Genomic DNA, 20,131 nt, shown 5'->3' with positions numbered 1-20,131 from the left:
AATAAGGCAAAAAAAAAGATTTCTTGGGGAAAGAAAAAGTGGCAGATTGATAGGTGTTAATAACACCTTATCAATTAGTTATAAAAACACTGAACTTCAGGCGCCTGAACTAATAAACAAGTTAATCCCCTCTCATGAAATTGAGGTCAAAGGACCTTTTTTATTACCTAATTGGATTATGGACCCCGACCTTGCTCCTGTAAAAACAATATTAAAATCTTAACGAGCTTTGATTAGACAAATTGGTCATATCACACCAAAGGAGGAAGAGGAGCTACCTATCTGAATATACAAATTAGAAAAGTGACCAGTGCTTATTTAAATTTACTGATAAGAGCCTATAAATTCATATGTTTGACAAAACAGTATTGTTAAAGTTCTAAAACATGGATCAACAAGCTAAAAGAGAAAAAGAGACACCAGAGAGAAAAACTTTAACAAAATACAATATTATATTGAAATTTGAAAATTAACTTAATTTAGTAATATTTGTAATTGAATTCTATATTGATTCATGTATTTCTGAACAAAATTATTACTCTACATTAAAAGTTAAGTGGTGCTGAGTAAATAAAATCATTTTTAAAAAATCATATATATTGATGAGGCTAGATGTGATTTATGTCACTTGCAATGTGATTTAGTCACATAAATGTATATTTATGTAGATCAAAGCTTTATAATAAGCTAAATCTGATGTACTTTATACATATGCATTTGCTTATGAAAAACAATGTTCTATAACATCCGTCCCCCCTCTTCATGGTGACTTGTGTGTTATCTTTTTTAAAGCTGTTTTGGTAAACATCCCTTTGTATTTATGTTTGATATTGAAAACATAAAATTTTGTACTTTCTTCTTCCTGAAATCTTGGGAATTAACAAGTGAAAAAAAAATTACATATAATATCAGAAATATTTCTGTTTCATTTCTTAAGGAGAACCCATATAACAACAAAAATAAGAAACTGACATCTAAACAGCAGAAAACCTCTTCAGAATATAACATTAAATATGTGTATGTAACATATGTCCCCTTGCTCGACTGCCTGAGAAAAAAAACTAAAAAATAAAAAATAAAGAAATAATAACTTTCTTAAAATTCTTTACTTTTCAGACGAATAAGTCTGGAGTCTAAGGAACCGATTCCGGTTCGCTAGCCACTGCCATTTTTTAAAGTAATGACGAGGGAGGCTTTATGATATTTTATAATAAATAATTCAAGTGAGTGATAAGCAGACGATCGCGCTTCGCTTTAAGATCATTGCAAAACGACTTTGTTTTGTTGGAATGTGTCAGTGAAAGAATCAACATCATTTTACTTTGTATTTAAGCATCAAATGTGCTGATACTTATAACACAAATGAGTTTACATGTCTGAAAGCAAAATGAATTAATCTGTCCTTTTTAGACTTCATTGTATCTAGGTAAAGAATTTCTGTTATTTTCGAGTCCATTCAATCATTTACGGGACGGTACTTAAGGTTCATTCTATCGGAAAAATAGTGGTTCTAAATAATTTAGATTGGCGGGTTTGTTACTGGACAAAAGTCATAAAAAGTATACACCAATAGATTCGTCTTGGAACGAAGTATACGACTAGATAATCAAACTACGACTACGACTCTTTCATAAGTCGAACGACGACGAATTTGATAACAAAATTGGTCATGTTTTTTCAAAATCAAGGGTTGCTTCAAAATACACGCGGAGTCCATTTAAAATGTATTAATAGACAGACAAGACATGTATCTAGTTCCTGCAACCCTTTAAATTACCCAAACTTTTTCTAAAAGGCTGACAGTTTACGATTGAAAATATGCTTTAAAATGCTTCAGACGATTGTTTTCATCGTGTTTTGTTGACATGACGGACTACTTTTTTGTTACTATAAATACTAAAATTGCACGGTGAAAACGTGCTCGATTCCCGCCAAATGTAATAAAGGATAGTTCTTCACGCCGTTTACCTGAAGGGAGAGTTCTTTATCCCGATTATCATTCTCGGCAGATTTTATAGATCCAATAACACTATTCTAATAGTACAGTCAAAATGTATTCCAAGAATAATCAGTATTTTTTTTTTCAAAATATTCTACAACCTGAAATGAAATCTAGAATATCTGATTCATTGAACTATCCAACATTTTTTCAAACGGTCTACTTAATATGATAAAAGCGTTATCGTTCCAAACTTTGTAAAAAAAATCTTAAATACATAACGTTTTTTTAAAAAAATTTGACTACCTCAGGGGCGGATACAGTATTTGGTGTAAGAGGGGGCGTAAAATATTTGAAGACTAGAGCAAATAGGGGGTCCGGGGGCATGATTCCCCGGAAAACTATGAAAATAATGGATCCATTTGGTGCATTCTGGGCGTTCTGGGGTACCCAGAACATAAGACAAATTACCTATGCTCCGGCGATTTTAGGGGCGGGGGCGCCCCGGTGACCCCCCCCCCCCCCCCCCACCCACGACCTCCGCTATGAATCCACTAATGGTAATACTTCAGTATGTACGCAGAAATGGTTACTGTACAAAATTCATAACCATTTGAACTATTTATCAAAACTTGATGGAGTTTTATTGCACAAAAACGGCTTTCGTTTTAGAGTTTAAGTATGCCTGCATCTTAAGCCTGACAACAGAACAACTTCATAATCTCTGCCGACGTCGTTGATAAGCTTAAATGTTGTAAAACTGTGCTAGATCCCTCTTCCGACATCGACCTTAAAGGCCTTTATCATACTTAAGGGCAGGTCAGGATCTAGCCTGGGAATCCAGTCTGACAATTTCTAACCATTTTTCTACCTGCAAATTGACAATATCAGAAACTCGGATGAATGCCAATTAACATTAATTAACACAATTTAAGTTGGATCTTTAATGTAGGTAAGATTTCATCTGACAATTATTGTCAACGGCTTCCCAGGCTAGTCCGGATCCAGAAATGCCTGTATTTGATGCAGCGAGGCAACAGTTTAGAAAGAATGTGTCACCAGCGAGACACATAGCTCCCAGCGTGAGTAGGAGTCAGGGTGTTCTTCCCCTGCAAAAATTTGAAATATAGTTATGTAATGGTGGCATCTGATAGAATTTTTGGTCTGAATTTTGAGAAAATATGTTTAGTATACAGCATCTTCTGTGTATGACTGTGCTATTTACGATAAAAAGGATGAAAGTGACGACAAGTAAAGTAATCAATGATGACTGTTTTATTTTGCAGTATAACAAATTCATGCATGTTCACACAAATTAAAATGTTATGTATATGAGCAAGGCACAAATATGCATAGACAGTTGTGCTACAAAAGGAAGCAAACTCTTCCCCTTATCGGTATAGTTTGACAATATTCCTTCACGGAGGTTGCAAAGCGAACTAGAATGATGTCGACAAAAATGTTTCATTCAATAACTTATAATAACGACGGGTCAATAATGTTATTAAGGAAAAATATATAGAAGTTAAACAACTGAACAAGAAACAAATGCGCATGTCTACATAATGTTTATGATGCTTAACAAGTTTAATTTGAAATGAAGAGAAGGAAACTACAATGTAGTTGCCATCCGTCGTTAAAGAAGGGCCACAACTCCAGACAAAATAATCGATCATAAAAGTCAGGGCAACATGTACATATTCATTTCATGCTTCTGATGTATACCTAGTTTCAATTCAGTTGGATGGATTTGTTCGACTTAAGTTCACGAGTTCACGATGTGATGAATTAGTTCAAGATCAAATAGGGCAACAACTCCAGAATAAACAACAACAAGAATTTGTAATAGAGTTAGCAACGTCCCCTGCCTTTTCATGGCAGGACATTTTCATCATACATACTGTATGCCAATACAGCATCTTGGCATGAACAAAATAAAACAAGAGTGCCAGGATATTAAATATATGCTCGTCAGAAAGATGATATAATAAAACATTTTCTGTACAAAACTATAAGTTTGGTAGACAGAAAGCCAAAACAATGACATATCCAATTCTAACAACCAACGTAAAAAGTTTCAAGAATAATCGTCTTATATAGTAGCAACAAAGGGAAGTAAGGTTTTATTTTTTAAGTCCACAAAAAACTCCTTACCAGAAGAGGTACCTTAAAATACACCTAAAATTTGAAAGTAACACAGAACAAGAGCTGTCCGTAAGACAGCGCACTCCACTATTCGGGGATCTGACAGTAAAATGAATAGATGTCTGAATAAGAGACCTCTACTTTCAAAGGAAGATACACCAAGGGGCATAATTCCATCAAATATACAAATCTGAGTTATTAGGATTGTTACAACACATGCAGATGATGATGATAAAGATATATTTTGAGTTTCAAGTCATTATCTTATATAGCACCAAATTTATGTCCAGAAAACAAAGTTTGTAAAAAATTTAAGTATAAAAGGGGCATAATTTGGTCAAAAATACAAATCAGAGTTATGGGGATTGTTACCACACATGCAGATGATGATGATACAGATACATTTAAAGTTTCAAGTCTTTATCTTATACTGCATTAAAGTAGTATTCAGAGAGCGAAGATTGCAAAAAGGTTTAAGTACAAAAAGGGCATAATTCTATCAAAAACACAATTAGAGTTATGGGGTATGTAGGCACACATGCAGATGATCATAAACAAATACTTTTAATTTCAAGTCATTATCTTTTAAAATACCAAAGATATGTCTATAAACAAAGCTTTCGGAAAAAATAACATGAAAATAATTCTAAGTATAACTCCTTGTAAGTTGAACTTACAGTATGATATAAGCAAAAGTAACAAAGATATGACAGAAAAACAAAGGTTGCCGAAAAACTTTAACCTTAAAAATAACCTAAGTATAACACCTTGGTGACCTTGACCTTGGGTATAATAGGCTCAGTCCCCATACAAACTTTGTTTTTATACTGGACAATGTTTATGTGAAGTTACAGTAAAATATAAGCAATATTAACGAAGATATGGCAGAAAAACAAAGGTTGCCGAAAGACTTTAACCTTAAAAATAACCTAAGTATAACACCTTGGTGACCTTGACCTTGGGTATAATGGGCTCAGCCCCTAAACATACTTTGTTTGTATACTGGACAATGTTTATGTAAAGTTACAGTACGATATAAGCAATAGTAACAAAGATATGACAGAAAAACAAAGGTTGCCAAAAAACTTTAACCTTAAAAATAACCCAAGTATAACACCTTGGTGACCTTGACCTTAGGTATAATGGGCTCAGCCCCTATACATACTTTGTTTGTATACTGGAAAACGTTTATGTGAAGTTACAGTAAGATATAAGCAATAGTAACAAAGATATGACAGAAAAACAAAGGTTGCCGAAAAACTTTAACCTTAAAAATAATCTAAGTATAACACTTTTGTGACCTTGACCTTGGGTATAATAGGCTCAGCCCCTACATATATATTGTTTGTATACTGGACAATGTTTATTTGAAGTTACAGTACGATATAAGCAATAGCAACAAAGATATGACAGAAAAACAAAGATCGCCGAAAAACTTTAACCAAGAAGGGTAACGCCGACGCCGACGCCGGGGCGAGTAGTATAGCCCCCTTATTCTCCGAATAGTGGAGCTAAAAAAGGTCTTGATTTCTCCCTACGGTCAATTATAAAAAGTTGTCTATATATTGTTTATAGTGACAACAAAGAGAAGTTAATCTGAAAAGCATGTAAGTCCACACAAAAGTACTTATCAGGCGGCCTTACGTCAAAATTGGATGTAACATGCGTGCTGTACTACAGAAAAGTAGTCCCAATTTTCTCCTAGGGCTAATATTAACCATTACCCTGCTGAATTTCTATAATGAACTTGTCCATTTTTCAATTTGGACAGTACCATTAACTGTTAAACGGGATGCTTACCAAAAATTTACTGATTGAATGGCAAACAGTGCTGATCATCATCAGACTGCATGGATGTGCAGGCTGATCATGATCTACACTGGTCGCAAAGACAGAATAAATCATGTTCAGCATGATAAGGGTTAATAGAATAGAAGTTTACAGTAATAGCTATTTATAGTAACAGCAAAGGATTAGGGGCCTGGTTCTTACTCATGACACACCATCTCATGATGATGAACATTTTTGCCATTGCACATCAAAATCCCTCCATGCATGAACAAGAAATGCTACGGACAAAATCATTTTTGTATCTGACCTTTGGCCTCCAAGTGTGACCTTCGAGCTAGGGGTTTTGGTTTTGGGCATGACACCTGGTTTCATTATGGTGAACATTTATGCCAAGTTATCTAAAAGTCCCTTCATGGATCGCAGAGTTATTGACCAGACACCAAAAAGACTCTATTAACCTTTGACCTCTAAGTGTTGGAGCAAGGGTTTGGGTCTTGCGCATAACACGTTGTCTCTTTATGGTGAACATTTATGCCGAGTAATTCCAAAATCCCTTTATGTATGGCAGTTATTGACCAGACAGAAACGGACCCTTTTAACCTTTGACATCTAAGTGTAACCTTGACTTAGGAGCTAGTGGTCTGGGTCTAGCAAACTTACATTGAAACATCCAGAAATATTTTCTATAAAACAAGTATGAAAGTCTTACACTTTTTCTACAAGACTATTTTATAAAGTTACAATTTTTATGTAGAACTATGCTCAGAGAAGTTGAAGATTAATCAAAGTCCACACTTTTAACTTCCATATTCATAAATATCATTAACAGTTGTGAGGATAAAAAGTATTTTGTAAATTAATAAAAAGCAAGTTCTTCATTCATGACAATTATTTCTTTTTCCCTAATTCTTGATATTTCTTCTCTGATTCCCCCCAATGTGTTTGGAAATAAGATTAAACCTTTTGTATTATCCCTGTAGCCATGTTCCAATTTTTATTCAGAATTATGCTCACAAAATTGGAAAAGAAATGTTGCACTGGACACATATTTTCCAGAAGAGTACACCTTTCTTAACTTCCTTATGCAATTAGCAATTGTTAGATTTCAATGTATTTTGCAAATTATTCTTAGGCAGTTCTTCATACATGATGCATACTTTTCTTTCTCTCTAATACTTGATATTTCTATTTCTCTGATTCTGGAAATATGGTAGTACATTCTGCAGATGTATGATCCATCAAATAGTTCAGTTTTTGTTGACCAGTGCTTTAAACAATTGTGGCCCTTCAGATGATCATCTGAAATGGAAAAATTTAGCCATTTTTACACTAGTATAAACTTAACATGTTTTATATGTTCATTAAACACAACATTTTAGAATGTAAAATCTTACAATTATAATATTATAAGTCTGACAGACATTATCAAGAAAATGTCATTAAGAAGTGGAAAAACAGTACCTTACACAAATAAAGACTAAGAAATACAGCTTTGAATTCAAACACATGATATATTATTGTCTGTATGTCTTCATGCATTCCATTTTCAACTAACACTATATATAGGCACATGATCACTTCATGTCCATAATGTATACTAAATTTCTTATGAAGTGTTTGAAACTGTGAGTAGGCATACACAATGTACAAGTGTATTTGTGATATTTTAAAGGACATCACCCAATAAAAAGTAACCTGAAATGAAGTCTTGCAATATGTGCATGCCTACTTCATGTTGATAATTTCATATCAACTTACTTTTGCACTGTGACACAGTATGAAAACTGTAGGAGGATACGAAATATAATTCTTATAATATAAAAAGGTGCATAACACTCCAAATTTAGATTTTAGGCTAAAATAGATAAAGGCCTTAATTTACATTTAAGGTAAAAGTGTATTACCAGTATCAAGGGCATTGGATAGAAAGTGGGAGAGGAGCTGAGTACATAAAGAACAAAAGAAAAGAAACTGTAACTCTTTCATTTAATTCAAGATTCTAAAAGAACCATAACTTTAGAAAACTGTCATCAGATGTAAAATCCACTATAGTATGTGTATAATTCTGCTGCTCGGCCATGAAGTATACCATGATCCATTTGAATATGATGGAATCTGCAGAAAGATAGTTTTAATGCAAAAGGTATGAAGGAAGCTATGATATGACAGTTTGAAAAAGAAAATGACATAATAACTGAAGAAACAAATAATCAAATTTGATAGTCCTGACAATATGTGCCTGTCCACTTCATGCTGATGTACCAAGTTTCATTTGAACTGATAAATAGTAATTACATAAAAAATTTAATAAATGCAGCTCTAAACTATCCTGTACCTTTTGATGTCTACTGTTCATAGTCTAGCCAAAGCTCCAGAACTGGCTGCATTGAGGCATTTTGTTCACCATATCATACTGTAACTAAAAAAATCCCAACATGTACTTATATATTCATAATTTTTTCTTTCACAATTAACTGTGATTTCTCTATAAATTTCTGACACTTCACATTAAAAACAATTTAAAAGTACAATGTACATAATTCTAAAATCAGTTATTATAATTTGTAAAATAAATGCTGAATGCCATATCTATTTTCAAAACACTTTTAAACACCTACCTGTATAAATGGTGTGTAAATTGGCAGTCTTCTTGGCAATTTTAGCATTCATTGTCCCATTATTTCTTTGAATAAATTTATATCTTCATCTGAAATAAGTATAGTATAGTATAAAAAAAACTATGAGGAAACATATTGGTGGTTTTCAAAATAATGAAGCAAAAGTGTGACATAGGGGTTGGAAATTCAAACTTATTTCTTTTGGTGGTCACCTATTTTTTATGATAGCAAATAATTCAAATTTCAAGGAAATATACAACTTTGGGAAAGTGTTGAGAAATACCAATCAGATAATATTTTGAACAGCCTTCAGTTCATAAGTTCGGAGAATTTCCAGTAAGATGGGTGATAAATATTGCAGTGTTTTATGACAAGGAAATATGTATAACAGTAAATGTTTTTCAACATATATGAATAGGTGTTTGTGTATAGTTTGAAACCTATTTAATAAATGTTTGTGGGCTTTGGTTTTTAAAATCACCCTTTCTGCACAAATCTGACATAAAAATAAAATTTTACCTAGAAAAGTTGTTGCTGAATGAAAAATAATCAACATATTATTATAAAACTTATTTTTTTCTCACATTTTGCAGGTTTATAAACCACATTCCAAATTTCAAAAATGTCTGGTGATTTTTAAGAGATGCACTGGGGACACATACTAAAAATCAGTGTAATATTCATTAAGTATTAGTTTTTCTGTTCAAAACAAGATTAATGGTGATCATCTTAAGACAAACGTCTATTGAACAATTACTTTATTCCACAAAATAACTACAAAACTGAAAATTTTCACAACACAAACATGAAAATTCAACAACATGTAATGCTTTAAGGTTTCGATGGAGGTCATAGAAAGAAAGAGTTGTTTGACATGAAAATTGAACAGCATGTAAAACATGTATATTACTTTACGAAACAAGTGTCAGTATACTGATATAAACATTGAATTCCGGAAAAAGGCTGCCTAAAGGGGCTCCACTTCCGGACAGTTAAACGCCTTTAAAAACTCATCATTTTCAAAGAACTGTTACACATGTTTGTTTTGATGCATTTGCAATAGCGTGCGAGTGGTGAAATTTCACGTAACAAGGTGGAACATAGTTTTCAGCAATTGTTTATCTTTTTTCTTTACAAATGGCATTCATTTTCAAAGGGAGACAACTTTTTCTCAAAGATTACTTAATCGGAAAAAGTTGTCTCCCTTTGAAAATGAATGTCATTTGTACTTAAAATAATCGGGAACAGTTGTCTCCCTTTGAAAATGAATGTCATTTGTAAAGAAATAAAGATGAACAATTGCTGAAAACTGTGTTCCAACTTGTTATGCGAAATTTCACCACTCGCACGCTATTGCAAATGCATCAAAACGAACATGTGTAACTGTTCTTTGAAAATGATGAGTTTTTAAAGGCGTTGAACTGTCCGGAAGTGGAACCCCTTTAGGCAGCCCTTTTCCGAAATTCAATGTTTATATCAGTATACTGACACTTGTTTCGTAAAGTAATATACATGTTTTACATGCTATTCAATTTTCATGTCAAAATTATAAATTTGTATTCAAATTGGAGTTTTATGAGTAAATAATACTTACCTGACAGTACGGCATGGATTTCTAGTTTCGGCTTGTAAGAATTCGCTCCCCTTATTCCGGAAGTAAACTTTTCGTTCAACTTCCGGTAATAAACATGTGTCCTCACTTTCCTTTTCGGCGAACAGGTCGCCAGGAAAGCTTAAACAATGAGGGGTAGGTTGGGTGGGTGTCTGTACTGTCAGGTAAGTATTATTTACTCATAAAACTCCAATTTGAATACAAATTTATAATTTTTATTTCGTAAATAAACTTACCTGACAGTACGGTATGGATTAATACAGATTCCAAAGCAGTACTGTCAGGTGGTGGGTTTGTTTAAGCAGATTTTTTGTATAAAGATAGAACAATAAAAACACTTACCTTAAGTAAAGTGTTTAAGTAGTTCCATAACTTGTTCTAACTGTACACTATCCTACACACAATTCAAATATATTTCCCTCACTATATACAAAGACTCCATTCTCTGTGGTAAGTCTGTACACAATTTATCTCAAAAATAGCAGTTTAAACATAATGCAATTCGCCGAATAAAGAAAATTCCCACAACTATATACATCTGAATTCCAACACAGATCTGAATCCTTTCAGATAGAACAGTATTAAACATTTAAAAAATCAATGTTCACAGATTTCAAATAATGTCTGACAAAAGTGGTCTCCCTTGACCAATCAGCTGAGTCCATAACCTGTTTAAGAGACGCACCTTTGAACAGTGCCCAAGACGGGCCAATACTTCTAGTTGAATGTCCTTTCACTTTTTCCACGGACTGATTTTTCAACTTATAAGCAAACTGAATGACGTTCACCAACCACTTAGAAATGGTTTGACTAGAAACTGGTTCATGAGGCTTTATAATGCCAAGAAAAAGGTTTACTATATCACCTGATTCTGAGTGTCTAAAGGATTCTGTCCTTTTTAAATAGTAAGCCAAAGCACGTTTTGGATCCAAAAGTTTGTTGTGAGGAAAGGAAGGAATAAATATTTTACTGGAGTGATGAGTAGGTCTGTCTTGCTTCGATAAACCTGAACGAATGAAGGTGACTCCTTTCTTTTTAACATTGACATTTCCCTCACCAAGACGTAAAGCCTGAAGATCACTGCATCTTCTAAAACAGGTAATGGCAATTAAAAAACAAGTCTTCCAGGTTACAAACTTCAGAGCTGCATCCTTCATTGGTTCAAAAGGCGGCTCCTTGAGGCAACCTAAAACAAGAGGAAGATTCCATTCAGGTACTAACTTTCTACTAGGTGGACGTTTATTGAACACCCCTCTCAATAAACGAATAATGAAAGGATGTTGTCCCACTGGAATATTTCCCACAGGTGCTAGAACTGAGGAAAGCATGGACCTATAACCAGTAATAGTCTGATATTTAAGTCCTTTTTCAAATAGAAAAGTAAGAAAGTGAGCACAATCTTTTAAAGAAGCTGTATAGGGACTAATTTGTTGCTCACTGCACCAACTACAGAATCTCCGAAATTTACAGTTATATTCCCTCTGGGTACCGTCTCTCCAGGAGGCTGAGAGTAACTTACGAGTGTTTTCTGAAAAGCCTTCTGCGCTGAAATTTCGGTTGATAACAGCCATGCAGTTAGACTTAGAGACTGGGGATTTGGGTGAAACATTTGTCCCATTCCCTGAGAAAGAAGATTCTCTTGTACTGGTAGTTGCATTGGGCATGCAATCAACATTTCTAGCAACTGTGGAAACCAATGTTGTCTCGGCCAGTTTGGGGCTATTAGTATCAACTGACAACTGAACTGTTTCATGTGATTCAATACTTTGGGAATCAATGGTATAGGTGGAAAGGCATAAGCAAACATGTTCTGCCATGCAATTGATAGGGCATCCAAAGCTAAAGCCTGCGGGTGTGGGGTCCATGAACAAAACAGAAGTGTTTGCTTGTTCTTGACTGTAGCAAACAGATCCACAAGTGGATGGCCCCAGAGGTTGAAAATCTCTGACACCACTGTTTTGTTCAGACACCACTCTGATTCCCTGATCACTTGTCTGCTCAGAACATCTGCTAAAACATTCAACTTGCCTGTTATGTGAGCTGCCTTTAAATTCATATTGTGTTTGAGGGCTATGTCGCACAGTTTCCAAGTCATTTGACATAACTGTAGAGATCGAGTTCCCCCTTGTCTGTTTATGTATTGAACCACAGTCGTATTGTCTGTTCGGACTAACACATTCTGTCCTTTCAAGGCCGGTAAAAAATGACTGATTGTTAAAATCACTGCCTTCATTTCCAGACAATTGATATGTAACAATTTGTCCATCTTTGACCAACGGCCTTGCACTGTAAGGTTGTTCATGTGACCACCCCAACCCCATGTTGAACTGGCATCTGTGGTTACTGTCACTGGATAATGCATTTGTTGAAATGATTGGCCTTTCAAAATGTTCCGATCCAGTAACCACCATTTCAAATGGTATTTCAACATAGGAGTCAAAAGTACATGTGTTGTCAAAGGCATTCTGGCTGGACCCCAGTGTTGTAACAAATGGAATTGGATTGGTCTCATGAACAACCTGGCATTTGGGATTAGTTCCAAACATGACGCAATACGACCCAGAAGTACTAAGTAATCTCGAGCTTTTGTCTGGCCATTCAAGAGATTTTTTACAGATGTTCTCAGAAATTGTATTCTCTCTACAGTTGGGAATACTAGACCTCTGAGAAGATCGAACTGACCCCCTATGTAGACTATGTTTTGAGATGGAATCAAGCTCGACTTTTCCTTGTTTATCATAAAACCCAGTTGAAAAAGGAGATTCAGTATAGTACTGCGATCTTGTAACAGATTTTTTCTCAACTGATTGAGAGCCAACCAATCGTCCAAGTAATTTGACAGACGAATGCCCCGTTGTCTTAAGTGTGCTGCTATGACAGACATTATTTTTGAAAAAACTCTCGGAGCCGAGGTTGGGCCAAAGCAAAGGACACGAAACTGGTAAATTACTCCTTGAAAACAAAAACTTAAGAGAAAAAATTGTTATCATCAAGTGTTTGGGGTTTTTTATAAATCAGAGGAAAAGTTTCCTCATGACATTATTTGTCTGAATATTTTTGAAACATGTCTGAACAGACTGAACCCTGCCTGAACCATTTTTAGCAGTCTCAATCTTTCTGAACAGTGCGTTTCTGTTCTGAACATTTCTAAATGTTTTGGAGGTTGTACTGAACTGTATCTAAAGATTCAGAAATGAATTCAAAAAGTTTCAGAAGATGATTTTACTGAACTTTTACTGAAATACTCTCTAAAGATTAAGAACTAAATTCAGGATAGCGCAGCTTTATAAAATTCTGATGAGTGAACTTCTAAATTGTTTGAAAATTGTTACATTCTGAATGTTGACATCTCAGACGCTTAAAATAAGAATAAATAAGAAATAAAATCTTACACATAATTATACATGTACTGGTACAAATCCTAGTATCTCGTAAATACGAAACCAGGACCAGTAAGTTAGAGCTGTCGGTCCACTCCTACGTACAAAGTTACGATTCTTGAGTCACTCATATAGATAACTGCAACATAGAATTATACATGTTTAACCGCTGTAGAGTTACAGCGAGTTTCCAACACAACCATTGTTTTCTGTCTTTCTTTCTTTTATCCCATCCGCTTACCTCAGTACTATGAATCGCCTTTTCAATCCCTGGGTAGGGCGTCGCCGCGTGACAATTTAGTAGAAGGTATTTGTCCGAAATAATTCGTCCTCCATCTCCGATTTTATGTGGTAAGTTGGAAGTTACTTGTTGAGGAACAGTAGTTAGGTCTTTCTTAGGCGCATTCCACCTTAATTATATCAAATTGTGTCCACTTGACGCATTTAAAGATACCAAATGCTTCGGATTTTGTTATATATTATATTGAAATATACTAACAGTGTGCGACATTAACTTTTTAACACCGTAGCCAATGGGGCTACGGACTTCCAATTTTTTGTAGCCCGACAGAATTTTTCGTAGCCCCACTAATTTTTCGCTCAAGAATGAACAAGACTTTCATTCTAGTAATATTTAATTTCTTTCAATATACTGCTGTAGGTTGGTGAATATTGATATATTTCAGAAATGTGTACGAGTTTTTCAGAATTGATTTCAAAATCTGAAACAGTGTTCACAAAATTGTGCAGAAAGTCAAAGACACAGAGTCATGAAAAGAGATCTAAACAGCTTTGTAGACATGAAATAGCTTGGCAGTAGACTGACCAGGGGTCTCGCTAGGCCCATTATTTTTTGGGAGAAGTCAATTATCCCTCAAACTGATTTAAGGAGAAGTGGGGAGACTTTAGGGAGAAGTTGGAAGACTCCATTAATTTTTATATTTCTACCTCGACGTTGTGAATTGATTCAATGACTATTCATTTTCTTAGTTACATCATTTTACCATACACATTTATACCCAGTCACCACTTGTGTGAACAGTTTCTCATTCGAATAAAACTGAAAGTGAACTGTGTTAAATCTAGAAATACCTACCGGTATTCAAATCAATTCATCCATCAAAACAAAGAAACATATCAAACAGGGAATGCCACGCACCAAAAGCGCAGCCTCTCAAAACGAACCCCCCCCCCCCCCCCCCCCCCCAGTTAATTAATCAAAGTTAGTTTTACGAAGTTATTACTTTACATGTCGTTCTTTTACCATGGATACCAAATAATTGTGTCTATAATTCCAATTAATCGCATATGTAATTGACAATTCTTTAGAAAACGACTCGCACGTGTTGACAGTTAAATGCTAAGTGTCAAGGACGTAACCGCGGCGCTGATTGGCCTCTTACAATTGCCTCTGGTGAAACCGATAATTTGATTTGCTTTCACACTTCTCGCGAAAATCTCACAAGTACCTGAAGTAGGCGGAGCTTAAATTATGCTATCGGCGAGTGTGTTTGTGTATTCAACGCACATTATGACATGGTGCGAATTGTCAAAAGATTAGCGGGTGCGCATCCAAAAAAAAAAATTCGGACGACTTGAATTCGCTTTGAGATTGGATTTGAGCGAAGTTTGAAGCTTCAAAGCAACTATTTTGCTCCCACGTTTGCATTGATCTTTTTGGTAAATTTATTCCTCAGAATTTTTCATAGCCCGACGGGCTACTGCCGATTTTCTGTCGCCCGAGCCGAATTTTCGTAGCCATTGGCGATCGTGCTACCGTTAATGACGCACACTGTGCTAAGATTCACTAATTAATATATGCCTTTCATCATTGTTTATATATAAACGTCTTGCTATGGAACAAAATGTTTGTTCTTGTTTTGTATAAAGGTCTTTGACCGAATTATGATGGCTCGAACTTATTTGCAGACGTCGAATTACGGTACAAAATTTACGCATGGGGGTGGGGGAAATAAAATCACATCTACCAAAAAAACTAAGTTGGTGACCCCCAAATTTTATTTGTCATTTGGACTCTGTATACATTTTAGAAACCGTTTATTGAAAAAATTAAAAAATTTAATTCAGGATTTTTTTTGTCGCTTTAAAGCCGAAAAATGCAGCGAAACTGAACGGTCAATTTTTAGACAAAAACGATGATTTTCTTTCTATATTTCAAATATTTGTAGGTGTAAAACAATGATTTTTACATCATCATAAAGGAAAAAATAATTCTTGTCGAATAATGTATAATTTAAGAAAATATATCGGCTGGTGTCGTTGCAGTACCCTAACAGTTGCCAAGGATACGCGGCAACGTCATTTTCAAAAACGGGCTTTGGTGGTCAACTCTGACGTCTCGTGTACAAAAACTGTTGGGCTCTATTAATTGGTATAAAATAAACTGCATCTTGTCTGATATATGGTCAACTTTACACATGCCAAATTTCAAGACGCTACTCGAAGGTTCACAAAGTGTCGTGTTCTACCTTAATGGAGTTAACTAACAAGGCAGGATTAAAGTGTGAAACTCATGCACAGACTGATTAGATTTATAGTCATTTGGTGGAAACTGGTGAAAATGTGCAAATTCAAAGGATTGATTTACAAAATTAAGGACAAACCAGTTCATAACTTGTATAAATGAATCTGAGGTTTTGTATTTGAATAGAAAGTCAGCTCATTGTACATTTTATGGCTGGTTAATCATCACAGACAGTTTAATATTTAGAATGAATTACTCCCCTTGGACAAGTTGATGCAAGTTCTTCTGCAGTTTTTTTGTGATGTCATTTAAATGGTTAAAGCAAGAATTGTAGTATTTTTGCAGTATTTTGTGATTACATCAAACTGCATAAAACTGATCATGCAGTTCTGTTGCAGTTTTTTTTGTGACATCATTATACTTCTTAGCTCATTTAAATATTTTGGCCAATTTAACTGCTTTTTCACTACATTTTCACTGCTTTCTTTTAAACATGTTAATGCAGGCATTTGAAGACAAATAAGAGCTAAAAACTGCATTCTGAATGCTCTGAAATATAATGCTGGAAAACTGCAGTTTTACTGCCTTCCTTTTTCCTAAGGGATATGAACAATACTCAATAATATAAATACTTGTAAGATACATCTTAGTTGTTACACTGTACAGTTCACATTAAGCATATAATAACATTTCAGGCTCAAACATACACGTGTGTGTGTAGCGGGCCTAGTGGCATATTACAGCATACTTGAGGTAGTGTGTAAACTTACATGTACATAGTTATGCACAATGAATTACACTACCAGGTTAAAAATGTAAATTATGCTTACCAGGTTGCATTACTTCATAACAATATCTAAGCACAGCACAGCACAGCACACATACTCATTGATCTAGTTAGAGGTCTGTAAAAGATTAATTGGTTTATAGTGCAAATAGAAAATGAGACAGTGATATAACTACCATTAAAATTTTATGACACATGTATTTTACTCAAAATATTAACAAAGTGTCAAACATGTCTAAACAGAATGAGCCAAAAGCTTTACTACCTTTGAATTGATAACATAAGGCCAGAGTTTTTCAATTTTTTGTTACTCGTATTCTGGGTAGAAAAATGTTGACAAGAGGCGGAAAAAAAGGCAGTAAAACAACAGACGATAAGTGAGCAAAAGCTTTATTGGATGACTCCTTTGTTCGGCAGCACTTTGTTGCTTCTAGAGTCACCTCAATATACCTCTTCCAATGTCATATTTTATTTTCCAAATGCATGTCTAATTCAAATTCAGTTTTGCCATTGATATTTACATTCGGTTACATCTAGCATAATTTGAGACACCGTAAAGTTTTTTTTTGCTTTCATCTTCTTGGCCTTTACATAACTTGTGTTTCATTGTTTAATTGTCGATATACAGGATTTCGCTTTTTCATTGCATATTGTAAACGGTTCAAAGGTAAACTTAAATTTCACACAATTGTTTTACATATGGAAGACGCTTTCATTTGAGAGAAAATCGATCGCGCCTATATGACACTGACAGATACTGGTCAAAATGATAGGCCTACAACCACAGGGGTTCGGCTCATGCCTAGGTCCAGGCCCTACACTGTAAGAAAAACACTTATAGGGTAGGGCCTGGACCTAGGCATGAGCCGAACATTTACATTTACAGTTTTGATGGGAGTTTAAGGTTTAGGCAGAGCCTCTTGTGTCCCATGTCTCTTAGTTACATTCCAGTGGTGGTCTAATCTCTTTTTGAATGTTTCAACTGTCTGAGTACTTACAACCCTTTCCGGCAATCCATTCCATGCATTTACTATTCTGATTGAGAAAAAAAAATTTCGAAGAAGGAGTCCTTTCTCAAGAGTTGGTTTATAAAGCTTGAGTGAATGTTCTCTGGTAGATGAAATATCTGATAACTTGAAAAACTTGTCAGGATAAGAATTGTATTTACCAGTCAAAAACTTATATGTTTCAATCAAGTCACCTCTTAAACGCCTTTTGTTTCAAACTGTACATATTCAAAAGATCTAAACGTTCTTCATAATTTATATCCGCCAACTCGGGCACTAACCTTGTTGCATATTTCTGTACTCTCTCAAGACATTCAATATCTTTCACAAAGTAGGGATTCCATGATCGTACAGCATATTCCATTAATGGTCTGACATATGTTGGATAAATGACCTTAAAACTGTTCACATCAATAAGTTTGAAAATCCGTGTAAGTAAACCTAATCGACCCCTGTGCCTACAGCTTTATGGACGTGTTGCTATCTCACCGCTGCAATACATGACCCCAATTACAAGACCATCCAGACACCACCATCATCTGGCTTACCACATTCAGCACACTTCAACAGATTATCTCAAATACTCTTTTTTTTTCCAAGGACAATAGTTGAATGGAATTTACTGCCGGTATACTTGGTCAATGCTGACTCAAACTCTGCGTTTAAGTCAGGATTGACTAGTTTGCCCCATATCCCCTAGACAGTACACATGCTTTTATCTTTTAACAGTACTAACACTCTATTTCTTCACCATGTACATAGTGATTATGCAATGTATAGGATATTAGGGCTAAAGTAGGTGTTTTTTTCTTTAATGCACATATTTTTTATTACATTGTCAATGTCCAACAGGGTGGATTGAGTAGCTCTGAAGGCTTTACTAACCCCCACGCATGGCCATTATAGTCCAGGAGGACTGTTTGCCATTACTAAAGAAGAAGAAGAAGAAGAACTATCCCGGCACAACCTGTTTTCATCCACCACATATTTTCGACCGGCCCCATAAAATATCTAAAACTAGGTCGCGAGATCAAAACATCCGGCGCGAGCGCGTGTATTTGTTTACTGTGGAACTGTCAAATGATGTAAGCTGATCCAAAATGGAGATTAGAAAGTTAAAAAAAACTCACTTTTTGTATGAGATGTATCCATATTGTGTGTTTCATTAACTCCCTAAATTTCCTGTAAATAAACTGACCTTTTTACAAAAAAATGGAGGAAAAATTCTGTTGTTTTCATTACGTCTGCTTTATGCATATTCCAGGGCCCCAAAACCTATACCATACCATTCCCTAAGTACAGTACACTCCAAAAATATTGTAACACAATATGTGTCTGTCTTTATCTATTAAGTCTCAATTAATTGGATTTTAATCTTCTGGTGTTAAGTATATGCTGTGTCATTTATTTACAGGAAATTCTGTCATCCAGGGGTACTTACAGGGGCTATGACCCTGAGGATTTGACCAGAGCGTACAGTGCTGTTAAGGATGGTGGAATGACTATCAGGAAATCATCATTGACTTATGGCATACCAAAAAGCACTTTAATTGACAGATTGCATGGCAGAATTAGTGTTGATGTTATAAAGTCTGGACCTACCCCTTTGTTCACACTTGATCAAGAGACACTTCTTGCTAGACACATTGAAACCATGGGAGAAGTCGGTTACGGCTACAGTAGACAAGAGACAATAAATCTAGCCTCAGATTATGCCATTAACCTTGGATTAAGAGATAAAGACCACCCTCTTTCAGACCGGTGGCTTTACAATTGTCTTGAAAGATGGCCAAATCTTAAAGCCAAACGTCCCAGAAGCCTTGATATTGCTAGGGCAAAAAGTGCAACAAGGGAGAATGTGGATAATTATTTCGATCAACTCCACAATATATTAACCAAGTATGATCTTGTTACAAATAAAATCTGGAAAGTAGATCCCTCGGAAGCACGGAGAACAAAGCAAACAGTGAAAATTGCAGACTCGGTTTTATTGAGTCTGTTCATGAGCAGTAATGGAAAATGCAGCCACATTTACTTTACAATATAGATGAAAAAGGACTCAATACAGATCATAAACCACCCAAGGTAATATCTGGGAAACATTCTAAAGCACAGGCTGTAACATCTGGAAGGTCTCAGACAATCACTGTGATTGGCTGTGTCAATGCCATAGGACAGCAGATCCCACCATATTATATTTTCCTGGTGCTAGAATGATTGATTCACTCTTAGATGGTGCTACACCTGGAACTTCTGGAACTGTTTCACCCACAGGATGGTCCAACACTGAAATATTTGCCAAGTATATGCATGAGCACTTGCTGAAATACTTACCACCTAGATCACCTGAAGAACCTGTGTTGGTCC

At 35.2% G+C, this 20,131-nt stretch overlaps 1 protein-coding gene and 1 long non-coding RNA gene across 2 annotated transcripts in view; one reads left to right on the top strand and one right to left on the bottom strand.

The window, feature by feature from the left end:
• The window catches only part of LOC128557158 (uncharacterized), a 252,569-nt gene that overhangs the window by 63,916 nt on the left and 168,522 nt on the right, over positions 1 to 20,131 (top strand). The gene's annotated exons all lie outside the window — the stretch shown is intronic.
• Positions 6,878 to 8,303, bottom strand: LOC128557159 (uncharacterized). Its single transcript, XR_008371073.1, has 2 exons — positions 8,211 to 8,303; positions 6,878 to 7,174 (listed from the first exon to the last, which is right to left on the bottom strand). It is a non-coding gene; the product is annotated as an uncharacterized LOC128557159 (long non-coding RNA).

The sequence above is a fragment of the Mercenaria mercenaria genome, chromosome 5, assembly GCF_021730395.1.
Source record: "Mercenaria mercenaria strain notata chromosome 5, MADL_Memer_1, whole genome shotgun sequence".
NCBI lineage: Eukaryota > Metazoa > Mollusca > Bivalvia > Venerida > Veneridae > Mercenaria > Mercenaria mercenaria.
This window is presented reverse-complemented; position numbering and strand designations above follow the sequence as displayed.